Genomic DNA, 21,347 nt, shown 5'->3' with positions numbered 1-21,347 from the left:
CTGTTCTTTTTCTGAGGTATGATAGGGCAGTCCTTAAGACTGTGAGCTGGATCACCACAATACATGCAAAGGCCCCGGGTCTTTCTTCTCATACGTTCATCCGGTGATAGAGGTCCCCTGAAGATACTGATATCCATAGCTTCAGCTCCGCTGGGACTAGTAGACCTACGAGTAGGTTGGTTAGGACTGGAAAACTTTTTGTATGGCTGGTCGGAGTATTGTCGTTCGGATCTTCTCTCCCTTAATCTTCTATCAATATGGCTACTTAATTTCATAAGAGCCTCAAGTGTCTCTGGCAATTCTGTTCTGGCTAATTCATCCTTGACTGCATCAGAAAGACCAAGCCTAAATTGATTTCTGAGGGCTATGGCATTCCATTGGGAGTCAATGGAGTACTGTTTGAACTCCGTTATGTAATATTCCACAGGTCTGGATCCTTGCTTCAATTTCCTCATTTTGCTCTCAGCTGTAATTTGGAGGTTGGTATCATTGTACAATTCATCCATGACGTCAAGAAATGCCGAAAAGGATGATAGGACCGGATTATTAGTCTCGAATAGTGTGTCAGCCCATATACGGGGTTCTCCCCTTAAGTAACTTATCATGCTGAGAACTTTCACCCTATCATTTGGATAGGTCCTAGGCTTGAGAGAAAAATTAAGAAGGCAAGCATTCTTAAAGTGGCGGTATTGATTTCTGTCTCCTTGAAAAAATTCTGGAGGAGCAACAAAGGGTTCAGGAGAGGTCTCTTGGGCTGGTAGTTTAGGATTGATGGAATCTTTTATAACGTTTCTCAAAGTCTCATTCTCCAATTGTAATTCTCTTAGACCCTGGCTGAGTTGGTCTACCCTTTGTGACAGGTTAAAGACAATTTGTGGGAGCTCGGCTGGATCCATAATAATGGCTTAGTTATTCTGTAATGTGATTTATAATGTTGGATCTCAACTGCCGTAAAAGTATGAATGTTTCACTCTAAAATACAGACTATTATTTCAGCATAGGCTGTGTTGATTCAGAGTGAGTTTTAATTTATGATGAATTGAAGTCTAAGAATATATATATATTAATAACGCTACTATTAATGTGTAGCAATATTCCAATCAGTAACTGCAAAGGAAGTTCAATAACTTTGAAATAGTATTCAGAAATGGCAATCAGTGAATTTCAGTATTGATACTTAGGTTTAGATAGAGAGCAAGTGAAATGTGGACTAGCCACTGTAAAGGCTGACAGGAATAGTATCCGTCTAGTATGTAGTGAGAGAGAACACAGAAAACATGCAGCTGCTGACAGGGGCGTGTCAGGTACACAGGAGTTCCCCAGCTGATGACGTCAGAGCTGTTCCGTAGCGTTACACTGAAACCGGCTTGTTACAAATGTTATATGAAACAAAAGTAGCGATATAGTAACATAGTAGATAAGGTTGAAAAAAAGACTGAAGTCCATCGAGTTCAACCTATACAAATCTAAAATACTTACAAAAAGCTCCAGTTAAGCTTAAATAACCCCATTAAAATGTGACCCATTTAATACTAGCAATCATATCCATGAATTTTGTTAGTATACAGAAACTTATCCAGACTATTTTTAAATGTATCTATGGTATTGGCATTCACTACCTCCTTTGGTAATGAGTTCCACAATTTTATTGCTCTCACAGTGAAAAAACGTTTCCGTTGCAGGAGATTAAATCTCCTTTCCTCCAACCTTAAATTATGACCTCTTGTCAGAAACAATTTTCTTGGAATAAACAGAGCTTCTGCCATCTCTGTATATGGGCCTTGAATATATTTATATAAAGTAATCATGTCACCTCTCAAGCGCCTTTTTTCTAAAGAAAACAGACCCAGTTTGGCTAGCCTCTCCTCATAGGTTAATTTCTCCAATCCCCTTATTAGCTTTGTGGCCCTTCTCTGAACTTTTTCTAGTTCTGCAATATCTTTTTTAGCAATTGGTCCCCAGAACTGCACTCCAAACTCAAGGTGAGGTCTTACCAGGGCTTTATATAATGACAGAATTATGCTTTCCTCCCTTGAATCAATACCTCTTTTAATACATGCTAGTATCTTATTAGCCTTTGAAGCCGCTGCCCTGCATTGTGCACCCATCTTTAGCTTGTTATCTATTACTACTCCCAAATCCCTTTCCTCCTGTGTTTGGCTAAGTCTTGTCCCATTTAAAAAATACGTAGCCTGCTTATTTTTACTTCCAAAATGTAGAACCTTGCATTTTTCCGTATTAAATCTCATTTTCCATTCACTTGCCCATAGTTCTAATTTTAGCAAATCCCTTTGTAAAGACAGTTCGTCCTGCTCTGACCTTATGACCTTACTTAACTTAGTATCATCTGCAAAAATAGAGATGTCGCTATTTAATCCTTGCTCCAAGTCATTTATAAAAATATTAAAAAGAACAGGGCCCAGTACTGATCCCTGGGGGACGCCACTGATTACCTTTGTCCAATCTGAGTATGATCCATTTACTACTACTCGTTGCTCCCTATCTTTTATCCAGTTATTTATCCATGAGCTAACATTTTCAGCTATTCCCAGTCCCTTAATTTTGTGCATTAATCTCTCATGTGGCACTGTATCAAATGCCTTTGCAAAATCTAAGTATATCACATCCACTGATTCCCCTTTATCTATATTTTGACTTACTTCCTCGTAGAATCTAATCAGATTAGTTTGACATGATCTATTTCTCCTAAAGCCATGCTGATTAGAACTCATAATCTTGTTTACACGAATATGTTCATCAATATAATCCCTTATAATCCCTTCAAATATCTTCCCCACTATTGATGTCAGACTAACTGGTCTATAGCTTCCTGGATCATCCCTGCTTCCCTTTTTGAAGAGTGGCACCACATCAGCTTTACGCCAATCCTGGGGTACCATGCCTGAGGATAATGAGTCTTGAAAAATTAAGAGTAAAGGTTTGTCTATAACAGTGCTAAGTTCCCTCAACACCCTTGGGTGTATTCCATCTGGGCCTGGAGTTTTATTTACCTTAATATTTTCCAGTTTTTTCCTGATATCCTCTAAACAAAACCCAGTTAGTGGTATGGACTGGCATGTTCTATTATGTTCAAAAGTATCATTCAATGGTTCTTCTCTTGTGTATACTGAAGAAAAAAACTGGTTTAGTACCTCAGCCTTCTCCCTGTCATTATTTATCATGCTACCCTCCACACATTTTAATGTACCTATATTATCCTTCTTAGATTTTTTGCTATTTATGTACTTAAAGAACCTTTTAGGGTTAGACTTAGAATCCTTAGCAATTAATTTTTCATTTTCAATTTTGGCTAATTTGATTGCTTTTTTGCATGCTTTGTTACATTCCTTATAAATATTGTATGCTGAGTCTGTACTATTTTCTTTTAATAATTTAAATGCCCTACGTTTTTTCCTAATTTCTCTTAACACATTTTTATTTAGCCATAATGGCTTTGTTTTTTTATTTTTACTTTTATAACCATATGGTATGTGTTGATATGTATATTTATTTAACACATTTTTAAATATTATCCATTTATTCTCTGTATTTTTATTAGAAAATACATTGTCCCAATTTATATTATTTAATGATTTCCTTAAATCGTTGAATTTTGCTTTCTTGAAATTAAAAGTCTTAGTTAAGCCTTTAAAACACTGCATTTGAAAATAGATTTCAAATGTGACCATGTTATGATCACTGTTACCCAAATGTTCTTTAACTTCTATGTTTGATATTATATCTGTATTGTTTGATAGCACTAAATCCAATATAGCTTTACTCCTAGTTGGCTCCTCTATTAATTGTGACAAGAAGTTATCCCTGAGAACATTTAAAAATCTATCCCCCTTAGCTGAATTACTAGTTTCATTGGCCCAGTTTATATCAGGGTAGTTAAAATCTCCCATAATTACAGCACTGTTATTAGCAGCCTTACCTATTTGGATAAGTAGTTGAGTTTCCTCCGGGTCACTAATGTTGGGAGGCTTGTAGCATGTTCCTAGTAATATTTTTTTAGGATTTTTCCCCCCACTCTTTATTTCAACCCACAGGGTCTCTACATTGTCACTTGAATCATAAATATCTTCCCTTATTGTAGGTTTAAGGTTAGGTTTAATATACATGCAGATTCCTCCACCCCTTTTATTATTCCTGTCCCTCCTAAATAATGTATACCCCTCTAAGTTAACTGCCCAGTCATGTGAATCATCCCACCAAGTTTCAGTTATACTGATAACATCATAGTCCTCTTCTGCAACTAAGAGCGTCAGCTCCCCCATTTTACCTGTCATGCTTCTTGCATTTGTTGTCATACATTTAATTTTCATGTGCTTTCTGCTGCTACTCGGTGTGCTTTCCTCTATATTTTCTAATGTGACATTTCTTAAGTCATCCCTTCCTTGAGATATTAAGGGATTGTCATATTCACAGACTGATCTCTCTGTTCTATTTTGTTCTAACTGACCCTCCCCCCCTTTGCATGGTTTAAAAGGTTCTCTAAACGTGCTACCATCCTTTCCCCCAACACACCTGCACCCATGTCATTCAGGTGCAATCCATCCTTACTGTACAAATTGTACCCTAGTGAAAAATCAGCCCAGTGTTCTAAAAAGTCAAACCCCTCATTTTTACACCATGTCTTTAGCCATGAATTAACAGACCTTAACTCCTTCTGCCTTACTGAATTAGCACACGGCACTGGTAATATCTCAGAAAATATTACTTTGGAGGTCCTTGCTTTAAGCTTGCTACCTAACTCCCTGAAGTCATTTTTTAGGACTCTCCATCTCCCACCGATTCCTTCATTAGTACCAATATGCACCATGACTGCAGGATCAGACCCACATCCCTCTAACAATCTATCAATACGCTCCACAATATGCCTAACACGAGCCCCTGGAAGACAGCAAACTGTTCTATGTAAAGGGTCTGGATGACAAATTACCCTATCAACCTTCCTAATAATAGAGTCTCCTACCACCAACATCTGCCTCTGGCCCTGACTTGTATGCCCCTCTTCCATGACTGAAGGACTGCCCACCATAGTATGCTCCTCTTCCACAGCTAAAGGACTGTTCACTATACTAGGCAACACAGCCCTCTCTGACACTGCCACCCCTGAACTGATATCCCCAACATCTTCACTTAATCTTGCAAATCTATTGGGGTGTACCAGCTCAGAACTGGCCTGTCTCTTCCGCTTACTTCGCCCTCTTACTGTGACCCAGCTACATCCTGGAGTCTCCTCATCTGAATCCTCCCCATTCCCACTGCTGGAACCATTGACAACCAGCTCAGTCCTATCCATTTCCCTTTCAAGTGTCTGAATTTCATGTAGTGTTGCAATTCGTTCCTCCAGATCCCCAATACGAGTTTCTAAAGAGACAATATGCTCGCACTTGCCACAAACATATAATCCCAGAAGCGGCTGCTCCAGTGATGCAAACATGTGGCAAGCTGTACACTGAATGAGATTCTCACACATTCTTAATAAAAGGTTTAACTTTTAACTTGTAACCCCAAAACCTTGTTTGCCTAACTACCTTGGATAGCTAACTATAATACTTAAACAGACAATCTTACTTTAACAGAGAATCAATACAGCAACCCTTAAAGAGCAAGCTCCCAGAGTAAATGTGCTAAATTTATAATCTAGCTAGGCCCAAACAGCTGAAAAAAATCCCACCCCTAATTACCCACACAGGAAACAAGAAAAAAAAAAAAATATTTAGATACAAACCAACAGTTATTTTGTTTTATAAAATGCAACCCTTGCAAAGCAAAATATTTATGAATTAGCTAGTATTTGCAGTAAATAGACCTGTTAACTGTGTGAAAGCAACTTAAGATTTTATTTTACTTGCGGTTACTCCTTGAAAGTCCCGGTTTGTCCTGCTTGCAGGTGTCTGATAAAACAGATCCAATCCTCAGGGTAAGAGCTTGTGTTGGCTATAGAGCAAACAGTAAGTAACTTAGATGATTTAATTCCGTTCACTGGGAAAGTTGTTTATAGGACCAGTTCCTGCTGGTAATTGTAAATCCAATAACTTGTAGTAGCATATATCTTCAATCCTTGAATTAATACACAGGATCAGAAATGGATGCGTAGAGCTTAGCTGATATGAACTTAATAACTAAGCACTTGTTTGGGGCGGAGACATGACTTAAATAGAGGTGGAAGGTGAGCTGTAGTAAAAAAAAAAGGAAAACCAGGAGCGGAATCCTTACACCACCCACAACTTTCTTCTTGTCCAGTTAGCTGTTTTCTTGTATGACAGTTGAGCAGTCCACATTTAATATTTTTCAGTTAGCTATTTCAAATTGCACAGGCACAAATCAGCATGTGCAAGTAGGAAAACATATTTAAGAGTCAATCGTGATTGGAGAAACTTAACATACCAAAATATACATGCAATAGGTGTGCTGAGCTTTTCAGCCATTTTCGGCTCCTAACAAACAATTAATATTTAAATGTTTCATATACTTCTTACAAACTTATAGATGTGGGGCCAGTTGCAGGATGCTTCTCTGGTATGTATCAATAAATTATTAAAATTATTTAATGGGACCAGACTGTCCCTTAATATCTTAGGGAAAGCACAAAATAAAGACATGAAGCTGCAAACCCAACACCAGAACCAAAACACAACTTTGATTAATATAGTCATAAAAGTTCCTCAGACACCTAACAGGAAATATTCTAGACTGACTGATACATTTGATCAAAACTTATTTTATGGATTAAAGAATTTTTTGGATTTTACTCCTGGACTGCGTTTCACTTCATTTCAGGAAATATTCTAAACATACATAATGCATTAACACAATAATGATGAGCTGAAATTATACAATACAACTAATAAAAATACCACTAAATATGTTTATAAGGCATTTGTTTCTGTAACTATTTGTGTAGTGCGTTCAACATCAGAAGCTAAATCAAATATTCGATTTAGCTGCAGTCAGTTTGGCTGTGATAAGTTAAACAAAACATTAAATCACTGTGTTGTAATCAGATATATTCAAGTTTGTTATGAATTAAACATGCCTAAGTATGGAAGTTTTAACCACCATAAATGTTCATCCAGATAAGACATAAAACAGAGGGCAAATGATAATTTAGCCCTTACTGATTCGTTCTAGTAAAGTATATTTAGATGAGTTTGAACAGACCTCTGTTTTTAAAATTAGTTTTTGAATGCTTAGAACTTCTGATTTTATGATCAAATATGTTTGGCAGTTCACCTCAGATTATTGGTACCACATTTTAGTAACATGGATGTAATGTTTAAGGTTTTGGTTAATGTGGATAATAAACAATACATATAGAAATAGAGACCATGAGACCTATTTATCATATGTCTGTCGGACCTGATCCGACAGTGCGGATCAGGTCCAACAGACATAGTTGAATGCGGAGAGCAATACGCTTTCCGTATTCAGCATTGCACCTGCAGACTCGCAGCCAATCAGCCGCCAGCAGGGGGTGTTAATCAACCAAATCGTACTCGATCGGGTTGAATTCCGGTGATTCCTGTCCCCCTCATCAGAGCAGGTGGACAGGGTTATTGAGCAGCGGTCTTTAGACCGCTGCTTCATAACTGGTGTTTCTGGTGAGCCTGCAGGCTTGCCAGAAACACGGGGCGTCAAGCTCCGTACAGAACTTGATAGATAGGCCCCATGTTACAATGAAACCTCTTGGCCTAGGTTAGAACTGGAGCGTAGAAATGGTAGAGTGGTTGTTGTGTTGTTAAGATGCTCAGAGCAAATATGGCTATTCCCCAGCATTAAGACATGGACCACATTTTCACAACCAGTATGTGTAGGTGGATTTTTTGACTATGCCAAGATTTTGATTCACTATTTCCACTGCAAGTATATTAAAGGGATAGTCAAAATTAAACTTTCATGATTCAGATAGAGCATGACATTTTAAGTAACTTTCTAATTTACTCCTTTTTTTAAAAAATATAATCCATTGTTTCTTCCTTCTCTTGGTATCTTTATTTGAATGTAAGCTTAGGAGCCAGACCATTTTTGGTTCAGCACTTGGGTAGCACTTGCTGGTGGGTGAACATACCTCGTGTACCTTGAAAAAGGTCCCTGTGAGAACCGAAATGTTGACTGAGACTTTATTGAAGAAAAATTAATAAAAGTATGTTAATTAAGATCTGTGAGTGCCTCTTCTTTCTTTGAAGTTTATATATAGATATACAGGGAGTGCAGAATTATTAGGCAAATGAGTATTTTGACCACATCATCCTCTTTATGCATGTTGTCTTACTCCAAGCTGTATAGGCTCGAAAGCCTACTACCAATTAAGCATATTAGGTGATGTGCCTCTCTGTAATGAGAAGGGGTGTGGTCTAATGACATCAACACCCTATATCAGGTGTGCATAATTATTAGGCAACTTCCTTTCCTTTGGCAAAATGGGTCAAAAGAAGGACTTGACAGGCTCAGAAAAGTTAAAAATAGTGAGAGGGATGCAGCACTCTTAAAATTGCAAAGCTTCTGAAGCGTGATCATCGAACAATCAAGCGTTTCATTCAAAATAGTCAACAGGGTCGCAAGAAGCGTGTGGAAAAACCAAGGCGCAAAATAACTGCCCATGAACTGAGAAAAGTCAAGCGTGCAGCTGCCAAGATGCCACTTGCCACCAGTTTGGCCATATTTCAGAGCTGCAACATCACTGGAGTGCCCAAAAGCACAAGGTGTGCAATACTCAGAGACATGGCCAAGGTAAGAAAGGCTGAAAGACGACCACCACTGAACAAGACACACAAGCTGAAACGTCAAGACTGGGACAAAACTGATTTTTCTAAGGTTTTATGGACTGATGAAATGAGAGTGAGTCTTGATGGGCCAGATGGATGGGCCCGTGGCTGGATTGGTAAAGGGCAGAGAGCTCCAGTCCGACTCAGACGCCAGCAAGGTGGAGGTGGAGTACTGGTTTGGGCTGGTATCATCAAAGATGAGCTTGTGGGGCCTTTTCGGGTTGAGGATGGAGTCAAGCTCAACTCCCAGTCCTACTGCCAGTTTCTGGAAGACACCTTCTTCAAGCAGTGGTACAGGAAGAAGTCTGCATCCTTCAAGAAAAACATGATTTTCATGCAGGACAATGCTCCATCACACGCGTCCAAGTACTCCACAGCGTGGCTGGCAAGAAAGGGTATAAAAGAAGAAAATCTAATGACATGGCCTCCTTGTTCACCTGATCTGAACCCCATTGAGAACCTGTGGTCCATCATCAAATGTGAGATTTACAAGGAGGGAAAACAGTACACCTCTCTGAACAGTGTCTGGGAGGCTGTGGTTGCTGCTGCACGCAATGTTGATGGTGAACAGATCAAAACACTGACAGAATCCATGGATGGCAGGCTTTTGAGTGTCCTTGCAAAGAAAGGTGGCTATATTGGTCACTGATTTGTTTTTGTTTTGTTTTTGAATGTCAGAAATGTATATTTGTGAATGTTGAGATGTTATATTGGTTTCACTGGTAAAAATAAATAATTGAAATGGGTATATATTTGTTTTTTGTTAAGTTGCCTAATAATTATGCACAGTAATAGTCACCTGCATACACAGATATCCCCCTAAAATAGCTATAACTAAAAACAAACTAAAAACTACTTCCAAAACTATTCAGCTTTGATATTAATTAGTTTTTTGGGTTCATTGAGAACATGGTTGTTGTTCAATAATAAAATTAATCCTCAAAAATACAACTTGCCTAATAATTCTGCACTCCCTGTATATAGATAAATATATGTGTGTATGTGTATATTTATATATATATATATATATATATATATATATATATATAAAGACAGAATACATACACTGTTTATATATATATATATATATGTGTGTGTGTACATATGTATTTATGCATTTATATGTACAGTATATACTATATGTATTTACAGACAGAGTTGGGTGTTTTTTTCCCACTTCTTTTTCTCCGTTGACTTCTATGGGGTAATATGTGAATGCGCACACGATACTCTAAGTTTGGATTTTTGCACTAGTCGGGCTACCACTAGAGTGAAAACAGTTTACTTTCAACTTGTCATAGCAGCGCAACCTGACTAGTGCAAAAATCTTACGGCTAGATTTGGAGTTTTGTCGGTAACGACCCGAAAAACTAACGCCGGCTTTTTTCTGGCCGCACCATAAAAATAACTCTGGTATTGAGAGTCCACAGAATGGCTGCGTTAGGCTCCAAAAAAGGAGCGTAGAGCATTTTTAACGCAGCTTCAACTCTCGATACCAGAGTTGCTTACGGACGCGGCCAGCCTCAAAAACGTGCTTGTGCATGATTCCCCCATAGGAAACAATAGGGCTGTTTGAGCTGAAAAAAAACCTAACACCTGCAAAAAAGCCGCGTTCAGCTCCTAACGCAGCCCCATTGTTTGCTATGCGGTAACCCTTCCTACGTCTGCACTTAACACTCTAACATGTACCCTGAGTCTAAACACCCCTAACCTTACACTTATTAACCCCTAATCTGCCGCCCCCGCTATCGCTGACCCCTGCATATTATTATTAACCCCTAATCTTCCGCTCCGTAAACCGCTGCTACTTACATTATCCCTATGTACCCCTAATCTGGTTCCCTAACATCGCCGACCCCTATAATATATTTATTAACCCCTAATCTGCCCCCCACAACGTCGCCTCCACCTGCCTACACTTATTAACCCCTAATCTGCCGAGCGGACCTGAGCGCTACTATAATAAAGTTATTAACCCCTAATCCGCCTCACTAACCCTATAATAAATAGTATTAACCCCTAATCTGCCCTCCCTAACATCACCGACACCTAACTTCAATTATTAACCCCTAATCTGCCGACCGGAGCTCACCGCTATTCTAATAAATGTATTAACCCCTAAAGCTAAGTCTAACCCTAACACTAACACCCCCCTAAGTTAAATATAATTTTAATCTAACGAAATTAATTATCTCTTATTAAATAAATTATTCCTATTTAAAGCTAAATACTTACCTGTAAAATAAATCCTAATATAGCTACAATATAAATTATAATTATATTATAGCTATTTTAGGATTAATATTTATTTTACAGGTAACTTTGTATTTATTTTAACCAGGTACAATAGCTATTAAATAGTTAAGAACTATTTAATAGCTAAAATAGTTAAAATAATTACAAATGTACCTGTAAAAGAAATCCTAACCTAAGTTACAATTAAACCTAACACTATACTATCAATAAATTAATTAAATAAACTACCTACAATTACCTACAATTAACCTAACACTACACTATCAATAAATTAATTAAATACAATTCCTACAAATAAATACAATTAAATAAACTTGCTAAAGTACAAAAAATAAAAAAGAACTAAGTTACAAAAAATAAAAAAATATTTACAAACATAAGAAAAATATTACAACAATTTTAAACTAATTACACCTACTCTAAGCCCCCTAATAAAATAACAAAGCCCCCCAAAATAACAAAATGCCCTACCCTATTCTAAATAACTAAAGTTCAAAGCTCTTTTACCTTACCAGCCCTGAACAGGGCCCTTTGCGGGGCATGCCCCAAATAATTCAGCTCTTTTGCCTGTAAAAAAAAACATACAATACCCAAGCCCCCCAACATTACAACCCACCACCCACATACCCCTAATCTAACCCAAACCCCCCTTAAATAAACCTAACACTAAGCCCATGAAGATCTTCCTACCTTGTCTTCACCTCACTGGGTTCAACGATCTGTCCAGAAGAGCTCCTCCGATGTCCTGATCCAAGCCCAAGCGGGGGGCTGAAGAGGTCCATGATCCGGCTGAAGTCTTCAACCAAGCGGGAGCTGAAGAGGTCCATGATCCGGGTGAAGTCTTCTATCAACTGCATCTTCAATCTTCTTTCTTCCGGATCCATCTTGCAGACCTCCGACGCGGAACATCCTGCTGGCCCGACGGACTATGGAATCAGCCAATCAGATTCAAGTTCAATCCGATTGGCTGATTCAATCAGCCAATCAGATTGAGCTCGCAATCTATTGGCTGTTCCGATCAGCCAATAGAATGCGAGCTCAATCTGATTGGCTGATTGGATCAGCGAATCGGATTGAACTTGATTCTGATTGGCTGATTCCATCAGCCAATCAGAATATTCCTACCTTAATTCCGAGTGGCTGATAGAATCCTATCAGCCAATCGGAATTCGAGGGACGCCATGTTGGATGACGTCCCTTAAAGGAACCGTCATTCGTCGTTAGTCCGTCGGGCCAGCAGGATGTTCCGCGTCGGAGGTCTGCAAGATGGATCCGGAAGAAAGAAGATTGAAGATGCCGTTGATAGAAGACTTCATCCGGATCATGGACCTCTTCAGCTCCCGCTTGGATGAAGACTTCATCCGGATCATGGACCTCTTCAGCTCCCGCTTGGATGAAGACTTCAGCCGGATCATGGACCTCTTCAGCCCCCCGCTTGGGCTTGGATTAGGACATCGGAGGAGCTCTTCAGGACGGATCGGTGAACCTGGTATGGTGAAGACAAGGTAGGAAGATCTTCAGGGGCTTAGTGTTAGGTTTATTTAAGGGGGGTTTGGGTTAGATTAGGGGTATGTGGGTGGTGGGTTGTAATGTTGGGGGGCTTGGGTACTGTATGTTTTTTTTTACAGGCAAAAGAGCTGAACTTCTTGGGGCATGCCCCACAAAGGGCCCTGTTCAGGGCTGGAAAGGTAAAAGAGCTTTGAACTTTAGTTATTTAGAATAGGGTAGGGCATTTTGTTATTTTGGGGGGCTTTGTTATTTTATTAGGGGGCTTAGCGTAGGTGTAATTAGTTTAAAATTGTTGTAATATTTTTCTTATGTTTGTAAATATTTTTTTATTTTTTGTACTTTAGCATGTTTATTTAATTGTATTTATTTGTAGGAATTGTATTTAATTAATTTATTGATAGTGTAGTGTTAGGTTAATTGTAGGTAGTTTATTTAATTAATTTATTGATAGTATAGTGTTAGTTTTAATTGTAACTTAGGTTAGGATTTCTTTTACAGGTAAATTTGTAATTATTTTAACTATTTTAGCTATTAAATAGTTCTTAACTATTTAATAGCTTTTGTACCTGGTTAAAATAAATACAAAGTTACCTGTAAAATAAATATAAATCCTAAAATAGCTATAATATAATTATAATTTATATTGTAGCTATATTAGGATTTATTTTACAGGTAAGTATTTAGCTTTAAATAGGAATAATTTATTTAATAAGAGTTAATTTATTTTGTTAGATTTAAATTATATTTAACTTAGGGGGGTGTTAGTGTTAGGGTTAGACTTAGCTTTAGGGGTTAATACATTTATTAGAATAGCGGTGAGCTCCGGTCGGCAGATTAGGGGTTAATAATTGAAGTTAGGTGTCGGCGATGTTAGGGAGGGCAGATTAGGAGTTAATACTATTTATTATAGGGTTAGTGAGGCGGATTAGGGGTTAATAACTTTATTATAGTAGCGCTCAGGTCCGGTCGGCAGATTAGGGGTTAATAAGTGTAGGCAGGTGGAGGCGACGTTGAGGGGGGCAGATTAGGGGTTAATAAATATAATATAGGGGTCGGCGGTGTTAGGGGCAGCAGATTAGGGGTACATAAGGATAACGTAGGTGGCGGCGCTTTGGGTCAGCAGATTAGGGGTTAATTATTGTAGGTGGGTGGAGGCGACGTTGTGGGGGGCAGGTTAGGGGTTAATAATTATAATACAGGGATCGGCGGTGTTAGGGGCAGCAGATTAGGGGTACATAAGGATAACGTAGGTGGCGGTCGGCAGATTAGGGGTTAAAAAAAATTATTCGAGTGTCGGCGATGTGCGGGGACCTCGGTTTAGGGGTACATAGGTAGTTTATGGGTGTTAGTGTACTTTAGAGCACAGTAGTTAAGAGCTTTATAAACCGGTGTTAGCCCAGAAAGCTCTTAACTACTGACTTTTTTCCTGCGGCTGGAGTTTTGTCGTTAGATGTCTAACGCTCACTTCAGACACGACTCTAAATACCGGAGTTAGAAAAATCCCATTGAAAAGATAGGATACGCAATTTACGTAAGGGGATCTGCGGTATGGAAAAGTCGCGGATGAAAAGTGAGCGTTAGACCCTATTTTGAGTGACTCCAAATACCGGCGGTAGCCTAAAACCAGCGTTAGGAGCCTCTAACGCTGGTTTTCACGACTAACGCCAAACTCCAAATCTAGGTCTTAGTTCTAGCGGAATTATCGATCTAGCAGAAACACAAAATACCGCTCCACTTGTAATCTGGCCCATAATGGAAACACTGGCCAATGAGATCAGACAATATTCAATAAGACTTTCAGAAGCAGAGCAGAGAATATCTGATTTTAAGGCTAATCAAGCTAAGAGAATATATAAATTAGAAAGCAGATACTAACTCTATAGATTAAAACAGAGGAACTAGAAAATCACTCCAGGAGAAATAACTTAAGGATAAGAGTCACATTTCTAAACTACCAGGATAAAGTCAGGATACAAAGTTTTTAGAGAAAATAGAGGACTTTTAATTGGAGATAAAAAAAAATATGATATTCTTTAATCTCTTGATTGAAACATCTCTGAAAAGGAAAGAAACGTCACCAATTTGTGACTTTGCTGTACCCAGCAAAACTAAAGGTCCAAACCAGAGAAGGGCCTAGAATTTTAAACTACCGCTGTCTAGCTGTGAAAAACTGTCAAAATGCACTGAGATAAGAACAGCTTAGACATAAGCATATGAGCCTACCTAGGTTTAGCTTTCCACAAAGAATACCAAGAAAACAAAGCAAATAATTGCAAAGATGTTTACAATTGCATGCCCTATTTGAATCGTTCAAGTTTAATTTTGATTAGACTGTCCCTTTAAAGTTGAAAAGCAAATAAAAAGAAAATGAATTGTACATACAATAAATAATTTAAAAAAAAAACCTTTCTTTTGTTCAAAAATATAAAGTAAATACAAACATAAATAAAAAATACACACAAACATAATAAAAAAAAAATACATTTAAATAAAAGAATGAGAAATTAAAAAACAGATCTGCATAATTAGCTGAGTATCATCTCAAAGGACATTGTTTTTCAATGTTATTCAACATATTTGGTTCTACTGTTTCTACATTTAAAAAGCAGAGAATAAAACTTTCATGTAATATATTGGGTGTTACGTTACATATGGGGAATAGCTTTTAAGTTATCAGCTACTGAATATGATAAAGATCTCAGGCAGAGACCTACGCTACAGTACACTATGGAGGTTGAATGAGATAAGTGGGTGATCAAATTGTTTTCTACGATTTGTATTAGGCCTCCTGGCAGAGTTTTATGGTCTAGAACCATCCCTGATAATAGGTCTATGAATTTGACTTTAGTAGGGAACAACTTTCCAGTTCAAAGGCAGCAAATAAATGTGAACTAGGTGCAAAACGTTTTTAATCACAAAGTGATAGACCATAGGAAGCAGTTTAAAAAAAGGTGTGATATACACGTAACTATGCTTCAGAAACAATAGCAGAAGAGGAAAGGGACTTGGAAGTTGTTCCAGTTAGGGAAGCAATGTTGCAGGAATAAATAAAGGAAACTTTGTTTAATGGAAAAAGACCAAACAATTGAGATACAGCTTATTAGATCTCAGCTAGAATACTACACACTGTTGTAGTGGTTGTAGCACCAACAGGACATCAACTGGAAGCTGCATAAAGGAGGGCTACTTAATTGGGCATGACACAATAAAAAAAAAATCATAAAGAAGGACATCATCTTTATATGTATAGCTTGGAGGATAGGAGAGAAAGGGGCAGGAAAAACAATAAAAGTCATTAAAAGTACATTAAAGTATTTTTTTTATTTGATCCATACAAAAGAAGACATATATATATATATATATATATATATATATATATATATATATATATATATATAATCCATTATAGAAGAGGACTGCACTCACTGGATTTGGTATATAAAATAAAAATTTGTATTAATGTGACGTTTCGGGGTACGCAGACGCCTTCCTCAGACCAGGCCTGGTCTGAGGAAGGGGTCTGCGTACCCCAAAACGTCACCTTAATAAAATGTTTTATTTTATATACCAAATCCAGTGAGTGCAGTCCTCTTCTATAATGGATTATTGATATACCTGACTTGGCACCCTGGTTGATGTCCCTATTGCATTGTGAGTGCAGACACACATGGAAGTTATATATATATATAAACACACACATATACTCACACATACATATATACTTAAAGTGAAGGTAAACTTTGGTGAACGAAAATACTATTAAAAACAGGGGCACTTTCATTCATAAAAGTTTACAAAGCAGCCATTTTGTTAAAAAAAATATATTGTTTTCTTTTCAATGCTACAGCAGCTTCCCGAACCTAGAGAACCTCTATTCACACGTCAGCAATGACTAATCCTGCTTCCTCCAATCACAGCATGGCCTCAGGCAATGATTTACCTGGGGGGAAAGCTGTGATTGGAGGAAGCAGGATTAGTCATTGCTGAAGTGTGAATAGAGAATCTCTATGTGAGGGAAGCTGCTGTAGCAGTGAAAAGAATTTTTTTTATTTTTTTTTAACAAAACGGCTGCTTTGTAAACTTTGATGAATGAAAGTGCCCCTGTTTTTAATAGTATTTTTAGAACAACAAGCTTTCGTTCACCAAAGTTTACCTTCACTTTAAATACAAACACACACACACACACATATATATATATATATATATTTTTTTTTTTATATATTGGAAGTGGGCCAAAGGGGAAGGTTTGCTTGTTTGCTGATGATACAAAAATTTGTAACAGGGTAGATGTTCCAGGAGGGGTTGATCAAATGAACTGTGATGGTCAAATAAATGGGATCTGAAATTTAATATTACTAAGAGCAAAATTATGCATATAGGATCCAAGAACCCAAAGGCCAATTATAGTCTCAATGGTACATTACTGACTGTAACTAAAGAAGAATGGAACTTGGGAATTATTATTTCAGATGATTTAAAATTTGGTACACAATGCAGCAGTGCAGCCAGTGACGCCTGTTGAATACTTGATTGCATTGGAAGAGGTATTAGTAGCAGAAATAGCAAGGTTCTTATGCCACTTTACAGATCATTAGTTAGACCAAATCTGGAATACTGTGTACAGTTCTGGAGACCATATCTTCAGAAGCATATAAATAAACTAGAAGCTGTCCAAAGGAGGGCTACTAAAATGTTACATGGTCTAAAATATAAAACGTACAAAGAAAGATTCTATGATTTAAATATGTATAGTTTAGACATTAGAGGATAGAAGGGAAAGAGGTGACATGAATGATAGAAACCTTCAAAAATATGAAGGGACTTAAAGGGCCACTGTAAGTAAATATTTTCTATGCCTGTTACTAACTACCCCAAATACACTTTTTATCAATAGCATTTCATTAACATATCTCTACCGTATATCAGAGATCTTGTCTGCAAATTTAATTGTTTTCCAAACCCACTCCGTGGGTATCCTTTGCTCTGTACCAACCCGTTTACAATACCTAGGTTTCAAAATGGCGCTTTAAACACAAAGTTATTGGTTTAAGTATTTTGAACATGCAGTGCTGAAAATAGTGGGCAGGATAACGTGACATCATCGTCGAATAAAAGATATAACTTTTAGAACGTTATGAAACTTCATTTTGGAGAAAATATAGGTCAGTAGGTTTTAATTAATGTTTATTAACTTTAATATGTTAGTTGTTTAGCTTAAAAATTATAACAGAAAGTAATCCTTTAATAAAATAGAAGCTGAAAGCATTTTTCACCAAAAAATAAATACCAAAACAAGGGGTCACAATCTACAGTTAGAGGGTAGCAGATTCAGAAGAAATTTGAGGAAGCATTTTTTTACAGAAAGGGTGGTGGATTCATGGAATAAACTTCCATTTGAGGCGGTAAACACAAAGACTGTAAAGGAATTCTAAAATGCCTGGGACATGCATAAGGCTATCCTAAGCAAAAAGTAACATGTAATATGGGTAGACTTGATGGGCCTTTTTGGTTCTTATCTACCGTCAAATTCTATGTTTATATGTTTATATATATATATATATATATATATATATACACAATACATGTTACAAAGTACAAGACATATTTGAAATTGAGTAATGTTATAGATATATCTTTTTAATTTTTTCAAACAAACTATGCATCATTCTTAAAAAGAATAAATAAGCATAAAAGTGTTGAAAAAAGAAGAATCATTAAGATCTCCTAAATATAACTGTTTTTATGTGAAACATTTTTTAGTACTACCTCTTATGGTGCAGCATTGTGGAGTAATATATGGTTTGAAACATTTACAAATATTATTAGATATTTATATAAACTAAGTTATATGTTAATTAAAATTGGGATATTGTCTTTTATACATAAGACATGACCTCTAATATTTTTTTAATGGATAAAAAAAGAAATACTAAAGTGATAAAAATAAAAAATAAAATACTTTATAGCTATTCTTTTTTATTTTAAATTTATTTTATTTTTTTTGTTCTTTAGTTTTATTTAAAAAATAAATAAATATAGTATTACCTTTGTAAGTAAGTGGTTTATTCCTGTACAGAAGGTTGTGAGGATACTTGTCTCCATTTACAAGAATGAAGAGACACACACAGGTAGGGCAGATTGCGCAGACATGACTCATCTAAAGGTATTTATACCTGTCATCCACGTACAGACCAGGAAATGTTACAGCATGACCCTTTTATTATTCTATAAATACTATATTCTATATTTTTATTATATTCTAAATGAATACTTTTTGTTTTTGTCTTGTTTTTTATTGGAGCACATTAAAATGATATCCTCTTTGTCTGGACTTATATGGTAGAAAGAAATAATTTTATGACCATGGAATGTTATGACTGAAAATCATGCAAACCTCACATGACATTCAAAAGTTTGCTGGGCATAAACTGGGAATTTCCTGACTTTTGTATGTTTAAGCAAGAACGTAAACGCTAGCATTAAAGGGACATGAAACCCAAACATTGTCTTTCATGATTCATATAGAGAATACCATTTTAAACAACTTTCTAATTTACTTCTATTGTCAAATTTGTTTCATTCTCTTGGTATCATTTGTTGAAGGAGCAGCAATGCACTACTGGTATCTAACTAAACACATATGTGAGCCAATGACAATCGGTATATATATGCAGCCACCAATCAGCAGCTAGAACCTAGGTTCTTTTCTGCTCATGAGCTTTGCTAGATAAACCTTTCAGCAAAAGATAACAAGAGAAGGAAGCAAATTTAATAATAGAAGTAAATTGGAAAGTCGTTTACAATTGTATTCTCTATCTGAATCACGAAAGATTTTTTTGGATTTCATTTCCCTTTAATGAAATATTTTCTTTCACTAATCTATTATGATGTTTCAACAGATTTATATTCAATATTTAAAGGGACATGTTAAAGTGAAAATTACACTCTCCAAACTGTAAGAGCATTCTTACTATGGGCTAGATTACAAATGCAGCAATATAAATGTATTGCTCTTGAGTGTTAACTGTGCTCAAGGTAAATCAATAGCACTCCCATGTTTGCGCTGGTATTAGAAGTAAAAAATTAGCACATAAGCGAAAGACTAACATCTGGTGATCGGATATCGTGACCGTTCTATCTCCCTTTTCCCATAGACTTCTATGGGGCGCAATGAAGAAAGCCTTTTTTTATCACTTGCATGCTAACCCGAAGGTGCGCTAGATCAAATGCACTAAAGCCGAAGATGCGTTAGGAATAAGTACACTACACTAAGTGAAGAACATAGTCATTTCTAGTATTTATCTAAAAAAAAAAACATAACAAAAAAATAAAAAAAAATTCAAAAATTATATTGCATATATCAAGGTATTTGACTGGGAAGGGCTCAATAGTATGTATATATCCTATAATATAAAAGGCCAAGTGTGTTTGTCCGAAGCTGTCATGCGCAGTAGAGACAGTGCAAGGACAAACACACCTGACCTTCAACACACTGACCTGGCATCTGGGGCCAAACGTGCGTGACGGGGCGGGTGTGACACGGATGGGACGTGACCAGCCACGACATAGGCGTGGCTGGGTGTGACGTGGGCGTGGCCGGGCAGACGGGAGAGAGCTCAAAATAGGGGGGACAGTGAGAGAGCAAAAGAGGGGGGATAGAGAGAGAGCAAAAACACAATTTATGCTTACCTGATAAATTTATTTCTCTTGTGGTGTATCCAGTCCACGAATCATCCATTACTTGTGGGATATTCTCCTTCCCAACAGGAAGTTGCAAGAGGACACCCACAGCAGAGCTGCTATATAGCTCCTCCCCCAACTGCCATATCCAGTCGTTCGACCGAAACAAGCCGAGAAAGGAGAAACCATAGGGTGCAGTGGTGACTGTAGTTTAAATCTAAAATTTTGACCTGCCTTAAAATGACAGGGCAGGCCGTGGACTGGATACACCACAAGAGAAATAAATTTATCAGGTAAGCATAAATTGTGTTTTCTCTTGTAAGGTGTATCCAGTCCACGGATCATCTATTACTTGTGGGATACCAATACGGATGAAGGGAGGGACAGGCAGGTACTTAAACGGAAGGTACCACTGCCTGTAAAACCTTTCTCCCAAAAATAGCCTCCGAAGAAGCAAAAGTATCAAATTTGTAGAATTTTGAAAAAGTATGAAGCGAAGACCAAGTTGCCGCCTTGCAAATCTGTTCAACAGAAGCCTCATTTTTAAAGGCCCAAGTGGAAGCCACAGCTCTAGTAGAATGAGCTATAATCCTTTCAGGAGGCTGCTGTCCAGCAGTCTCATAGGCTAAGTGGATTACGCTTCTTAGCCAAAAAGAAAGAGAGGTTGCCGAAGCCTTTTGACCTCTCCTCTGTCCAGAGTAAACAACAAACAAAGCAGATGTTTGACGAAAATCTTTAGTAGCTTGTAAGTAAAACTTTAAAGCACGGACCACGTCCAGATTATGTAAAAGACGTTCTTTCTTTGAAGAAGGATTAGGACACAATGATGGAACAACAATCTCTTGATTGATATTCTTATTAGATACCACCTTAGGTAAAAACCCAGGTTTTGTACGCAGAACTACCTTATCTGCATGGAAGATCATATAAGGAGAATCACATTGTAAAGCAGATAACTCGGAGACTCTACGAGCCGAGGAAATAGCCACCAAAAAAAGGACTTTCCAAGATAAAAGTTTGATATCTATGGAATGAAGAGGTTCAAACGGAACCCCTTGAAGAACTTTAAGAACCAAATTTAAGCTCCATGGGGGAGCAAAAGGTTTAAACACAGGCTTGATTCTA

General features: G+C 37.2%; 1 protein-coding gene across 1 annotated transcript in view; it reads right to left on the bottom strand.

Moving 5' to 3' along the window:
* PTAFR (platelet activating factor receptor) overlaps positions 1 to 18,637 on the bottom strand; it is a 50,700-nt gene extending 32,063 nt beyond the window's left edge. Inside the window, exon 1 of the mRNA XM_053707116.1 lies at positions 18,588 to 18,637. The gene's annotated coding sequence lies outside the window, so the exon portion shown is untranslated. The remainder of the gene's footprint in view (positions 1 to 18,587) is intronic.
* Between the last annotated feature and the right edge of the window lie 2,710 nt (positions 18,638 to 21,347).

The sequence above is a fragment of the Bombina bombina genome, chromosome 3 (assembly GCF_027579735.1).
Source record: "Bombina bombina isolate aBomBom1 chromosome 3, aBomBom1.pri, whole genome shotgun sequence".
NCBI classification, from domain to species: Eukaryota; Metazoa; Chordata; class Amphibia; order Anura; family Bombinatoridae; genus Bombina; species Bombina bombina.
The sequence above is the reverse complement of the archived record's forward strand: the minus strand, read 5'-3'. Positions and strand labels throughout refer to the sequence as shown.